The sequence below is a fragment of the Capsicum annuum genome, chromosome 5 (genome assembly GCF_002878395.1).
Source record: "Capsicum annuum cultivar UCD-10X-F1 chromosome 5, UCD10Xv1.1, whole genome shotgun sequence".
In the NCBI taxonomy this organism is placed as follows: domain Eukaryota; kingdom Viridiplantae; phylum Streptophyta; class Magnoliopsida; order Solanales; family Solanaceae; genus Capsicum; species Capsicum annuum.
The window spans coordinates 146,713,829-146,720,378 of NC_061115.1; the positions used below are offsets into that span (position 1 = coordinate 146,713,829).

A 6,550-nucleotide genomic window follows, 5' to 3' on the forward strand; every position below is an offset into this window, starting at 1 on the left:
CAATATTTGGCTTAATTATTTTCCTTCATATTAAATCATACAAAAGAAATTAAAAAGTTACTAATTTTTTTTATATTTATTAGTTTCTTTTTCCTAAAAATATATGTTAAGAAATTTATGTTGATATTTCTTAAATGTGTATGAAGCTCTAATATTTCATGTTAAATTACTTATTTTGCTCTAAATTCCATAAAATATTGATAATCTCATTTTTTTGTAAAAAACAATTCATCATCAAAAAATGTGAAACATAATTATTCTCATTTTTCGTTATTTTAGTATCATTAATATTTAGAGAGTCAAATTGTATTTTAAAAAAATAAATTTTTAAATATTTTTAGTTAAATATAAAAATATGTTTTTATTTAATAATTAAGCATGTATTAATTTAGAAAGGGAATATCAACATACTTTAATAACTTGTCCATGATAAAACTGTTAGGAAAAATGAAAATTTATGTCCATGATAAATTTATTAGGAAAAATGAAAATCTAAAGTACGATTAATAAACATTTCTACAAAATAGAAAGATGATAAATCTTTGCATCAATTTTGAACTTGATTGTATAAATAGTTTTTATGGTGTCACTATCATTTTTCCATTACTCATCACTTTTGTAGCATTTAATAAGCTCATATAATTGTTCAAATTTATCAAAATGAATAAAAATTTGTAGAGTAATTAAAATTTAAATTAGGGATAAAATGATAAAAAAAATTGATGCGAGGACTACTAAAATCTCGCATTCTCTCTTATATATTATAGTATAGTAAAGTAATATATATATATATATATATATTAGTAAAATCATTTGTAAAAATGCTATTAGCTATAGTTTTAAAAAAGATTTTAAAATAATAGCTAGCTAGATTCTCCATTATTCAACATAAAAAATTATTTATTTGATTCATATGATTTTTCTCTTTGTTTATAAGTTTGAATTTTTTACTTTCTCCAAAACATATATAACGATGAATCGTGTAGTAGTTTAATTTTTTTTTTTAAATTTTTAGATAAACATATTTGAGTAAATTGGTAGAAAAAGTAAAATAAAAACGATGAAAAACTTGTGTAGAAACAACAAAATATTATACACAAAATTGTATAATTTATTTTTTCATCTCATCTAAAAATTTAAAATTCATATGATAAGTTTCATATTCATTCGCATTAAAATCTAACCTATTTCATTATACAAATACCTTATATTTTATAAAAAAAAAAAAGTAAAATAATATATATAAAGTGATAATCAAAGAATTTAGGGGTTATTTTGTCATTTTATAGTTTATCCTAAGGGTAAATTGTGTTGGAATTGTTATCCCACCACATGTGTGAGATAACTTATTCCGATACTATTTATTAGTTTCGGGATAAGTTATCCCAAATATTGACAACCAAACAATACATCAAAAAATTTATATCAAGATTATTATTTTATCCCGAGATTATATGTTTTTGTACCTCACACCAAACAACCCTTAGTATTTATTTAAATGTATACTTTATGTAATGTAATTACTCCTAATAAAGTTGTTTATAATATTCATATCATTAAATCTAGGTTTAAGTCAATAAATTCTTAAAATTATTTGAATAATTTACTTAGACACTTCAACATAACTCTATACCTATTGAAAACCTACACTGCTTCAAATTTGAACCACTTAAATATTTTATTAGCATGACATAGTGCGTTCAATTCACGGAAATTGGCGCGTGAAACTCTTTTTTGACTGAATTTTCTCTTTGGTCTTCTTTATATGATACTTACTCCATTTTATAATAAATGAATTGTTAAATTTTAACACAAAAATTAAGAAAAAAATATTAAAGACATAAATTTAATATAATTTTTATTTTTATCTCAAAAAAAAAGTTAACCTTCTAATATCTTTTTAAAAGTTAATTGATTATCAAATCATAAGCGTAAATTTGAAAAAAAAAAAAATTCAATGATTAACTTATTTTGAAACACCAATAAATATCCCAATAATCCACTTATTCTGAAACGGAGGAAGTATTTTTCTTTCAACATTTGCCGATCACCACCGCCCGGTGCCCGCCACAATTTTAATCCGAAAAAGTGGTGAACTCCATTACAAAATTCAAATCTTGCACTTTCTTTCTATATATCGTTTTCTCCCTCACTCTTCCTCTCCCGCCTCTCTTTCTCTCAGCAAATAAATTTGGATTTTTTAAAGAAAAATGGGAAAAAATTCCAGTAAAAAGAATCCAAATTTAAAGTGTGATGAGGAAGAAAGGTTAAAGAGGAAAAGTGATGATAAATTCACACTTATGCGTGTCAAAGACTTCATTTATTACTAATACAATTCGTTTTTTTGATTAATAATGAAACTTCAACGACGGATAAAGGTGGTGATGTAGCATTAGATAGAAGGAGTCGGTGGGCTTGGTTTTACATTTAAATTTGGAAAAAGGACATGGATTGACTATTTAAAAAAATAGGACCCACAATTTGAAAATATGAATAATTGTATTTAATTGGATCAATTTTTTTTTTTTTTAGTCATTTGGCCCAATTGAGCAGATGTAATCTCTATACTTAATTGATACACCTTTATACCATATTGATACACTTTTATACTATATTGATACACTTTTTAAAAGAGAAATGAAATTCTATGCAAGCACATGCAGTCTTTATACCCAATTGATACTCTTTATGTCATATTAATACACTTTTATACTATATTGATACGTAGTGTCCATATACTCAATTGATACTCTCTTATATTAGATTGATACATTTTTAGAATGCATGTAGAAACTATATAGAGTCGTATAAAATATTTATCTGAATAATAATTGTAGTTAAAAATTGTAAAGAATGTGTATAAAAATGCTATAATTATTATATAGAATATGTATATATATAGAAATTGTATCATTATTATATATAAATATATATCTTTAACAATTGTATTATATTAAAAGTATATGGTATTGTATAAATAAGTAAAACTAAACAAAATAAATAGTATGTTATTTTAATAATGTTGGTGAACGCAAAATAATCTGAAAAAAAAATAATTACTCGATTGTTTAAAAAGAATAAAAAAGAGTAGAATCTTTAAAAAAAGAAAAGGAGCCAAAAAAAAGCAGCAACAAAAATAAAAAATAAAAAATAAAAGGAAGGAAGAACGTGACCTACAAAAATGAAACCAGTGAATATCTAAACATTGTCCACTAAAAGAAGACTAGAAACTGGGGTATCTATTTCTTGGCCATTCAGTTGGAATTACTTTCCACCGAGTGGCTATTTACCGAGTTTTTAAATTTAAGTGCTAATTTTTTGAAATTATTTTAGGTTTAGGTGTTATTTTTATCCTTTCCCTTTTAAATTTTAAGTTTTTACTTCATTCGTTTGATTTTACTTGTCACTAATTGCTTAATTAAATTTCTACATTTACTTGTTATTTTTGACATATAAAAAAAAAGATAACTTTTTTTTTCTATTTTACCCTAAATATTAATTATTTTTTCAAATTAATTTTAAGATACAATGTAAGCATCATTTAATAGGGGTACTACGGTAAATCGCCATGTCATTAATTATTTTTTTAATAGGTGTGCCTACTCAAAATGTAACAAGTAAAATCGAGCAGAGTAAGTAACTCATAAATATGTTTTAATAATTTTCTTGAAGCCATATGCCATATGTCCTTCTTTCACTGATTACGCACATTTTATACTTTTTGCAGATGGTAAAAACTGTCTAATAGGTCTATATTTTGAATTGTTCAGTGTTCAATAGGTATAGGGCTATGTTGAGGTATCTAAGTAAATTATTCAAATAACTTTAAGATTTTGTCGATGACTTAAGTCGTAAACCTATTAATTGATAAAACAAATGTCACCATCCAAAACTTAAGGTCATGATGACACTTATTGCGGCTAAATCTTGACAAGTAAGTCAATCACCCAAACTGATAAGTAAGAAGAAAACAATACATTAATTTCTAATCCGAAACTTCTAGAGCGAAGTTAGATCATACATATACAATAATAGTGAGGGTTTGAAAAGTAAAGATATCATAAATCATCTTAAAATTCAGTGTCACAGCGTAAGAACAATCTAAATATAACTCAGAATGAAAAATACAATTGAATTCGAAAAATACTAGTTTGTCTTCGAATAAAAATTAGAGACATCAACTGAATAGTAGGAGGTCTCAGGTCGACTCTAAAGGTATAGAGCGGACAGTACCTCAAAATGCCTGTCATGAATCGAACGATATTAGCTGTCGTACGACACACTCATACCTAAATTTGCACTGAAAGGCCTAGTATGGATGAGTACGGTCCTCTTATACCTAGTAGGTACTATAGGTCGACTGATCAAAGCAAAAAATAAGGAACATAAATATATACTATGAGCACGTCACCTGTAATCAGAAAATATCCCAAACAATAGCTAACACCGTCTCTACTAACAGTTCTAAATATAGATCATAAACAAGAATACATATATATAAGGAAAAAATAAATATGCATTGAACAAAACACAGAAGCAAAACACTGATGAAGTATAATGTATGAAATATAAAGATGATAATGATGATGATATGATTGAGATTATCGCATAATCTCTGTATACACCCACCGAGCCTCAACCCTTCCAAGTAGGACCTATGAGGGGTTCACAATCTTTATATTTTTATAAAATACTCAATTCAGTCTCAATATCTATGTCTCTTCTTCGACTCGTGAACTACTATAAAGAATTTTTGTAAAAGTGTCTCATTTCTGTCAAAAAGGGGGTCTCCTCAATAGTACCAATATCTCATGAATGTATGTATAATATGAGGATGGAATTCTCACAATCAAACTAGTTTGAAGATCTCGAATCTATTCAATAGGTGTACACGTGAGCTCAAAATCTACTCAATATATCAACCATCCATGATTTTAGTATAAGTAATGCGCCATTGGAATAAGTATGCATGTAAGGCAATATTACTGTCACATAAACCCCAGATATATAAGAAAACGAAACTGATATACATCAAACAAAACACAGAAGCACAATACTAATGATGTATAGTGTATGAATTGTAATGACGATGATGGTGATGATATGATTGAGGTTATCGCATAACCTCTGTACATACCTACTAAGCCTCAACACTTTTTGGTAGGACCTATAGGAGGTCTGTCAATTAGGTCTCTACCACTCCTCAAGGTGATTACCATTACTTGCTTTGAATTTTTTGTATCACTAGTAAGAACCCGTTAAGGTCTTATGTTTTGTGCCTGAGCTAACTACTCCAACTATATCTCTAATTCTTCTGAGCCAGTTGCTGATTTTTTATATCCGCAACCACTTATTCTTAGTTGGCCAGGATCTTTTTCAATGTCTATTCTATATTGTTGGCCTAATTATTATTCTGAAGGCTTTGTTGCTACTGAAATTGCTGAGTTTGAGCCTGATTATTGCCCCATGAGTAATTGGGATGACTCAGCCAGTTACGGTTATAGGCATTACCATAGTTTTGATTTCCCTTTTGTTCATTGTTCAAAAAATTCACTGACTCCAAATTTGTTCCATATAAATCTATAGAGTGATCACTACCTATAGAGATTTTGCACCAAGTTTGAGCCTGTTGAATTGCATTAACTTGCAATTCGATTTTAAGAGAGTATATAGCTCGTCATAAGTTTTCTCCAAAGCTCAACCACCTGCAACTAAATCTAGTAAAATTTTTGTGTTATGGTGAAAACCTTTAACAAAAGTCTGAGCTAAATCTTATTGGCCTATTGGTGATGAGGACAATACCTAAGAAGCGACATAAATCTCTCTCATTCATGATAGAGATTTTTATCTGGATTTTATTTGAAACTCAAGATCTCACTCCTCAACCCTGAAGTTTTTCAGACGAAAAGAACTAGATGAGGTACTTCTTCGCCAAGTCGTCCTAAGTTGTGTTCGAGTTTGAAGGTTTTGTCTTCAATCATTTCTTTGCTTTCCCCAATAGTGAGAAGGGAAAAGAGTAAGCATCACATAATCTGTAGAGACTCAAGTGGAAATGAAGGTGTGATATATCTGCAAGAAGTTTTGTAGATAAACCTGTGGATCCTCATATGACAAGCCTGTGAATTTCCCATTGCTGTATAACAGTTGCACCATGTTCTACGTAAGCTCAAATCTACCCCCAAGTTTTGATCAGCAGATGACAGAGGTGACATTAGTTGTGAGTGGGATTGCCATTTTACGCACTGTCCTGTGGCCTGGTTATTCTTCAGCCATAATTGCAGGAATGGCTTTACCCTATTGAATTTGCAGAATGAGATAGAAAAATGTTGCTTCTCTCCTCAATTGATGCAAGCATCGCTCAGGTTCGAGATATGGTTTGACTAAATCCCTTTCCCTTGTCAGCTTACTTGAGATTCAAACCTATACCTGCAAGTTCAGTAGCTAAAACCAAGTCGTTACGCTTATTACTAAAAATAGAAAAACTAAAAATTAGAAAGTTTTTAATTTTCAAGTCCCCGATAATAGTGCCAAAAACTTATTGCACTCAAGT

The 6,550-nt window shown here is 28.5% G+C and overlaps 1 non-coding gene across 1 annotated transcript; it reads left to right on the plus strand.

Annotated features, from left to right (window-relative positions):
- Positions 1–5,781: 5,781 nt before the first annotated feature.
- LOC124899124 lies at positions 5,782–5,888 on the plus strand. The gene has a single exon (XR_007056262.1). It is a non-coding gene; the product is annotated as a small nucleolar RNA R71 (small nucleolar RNA).
- The last annotated feature ends 662 nt before the right edge of the window (positions 5,889–6,550 follow it).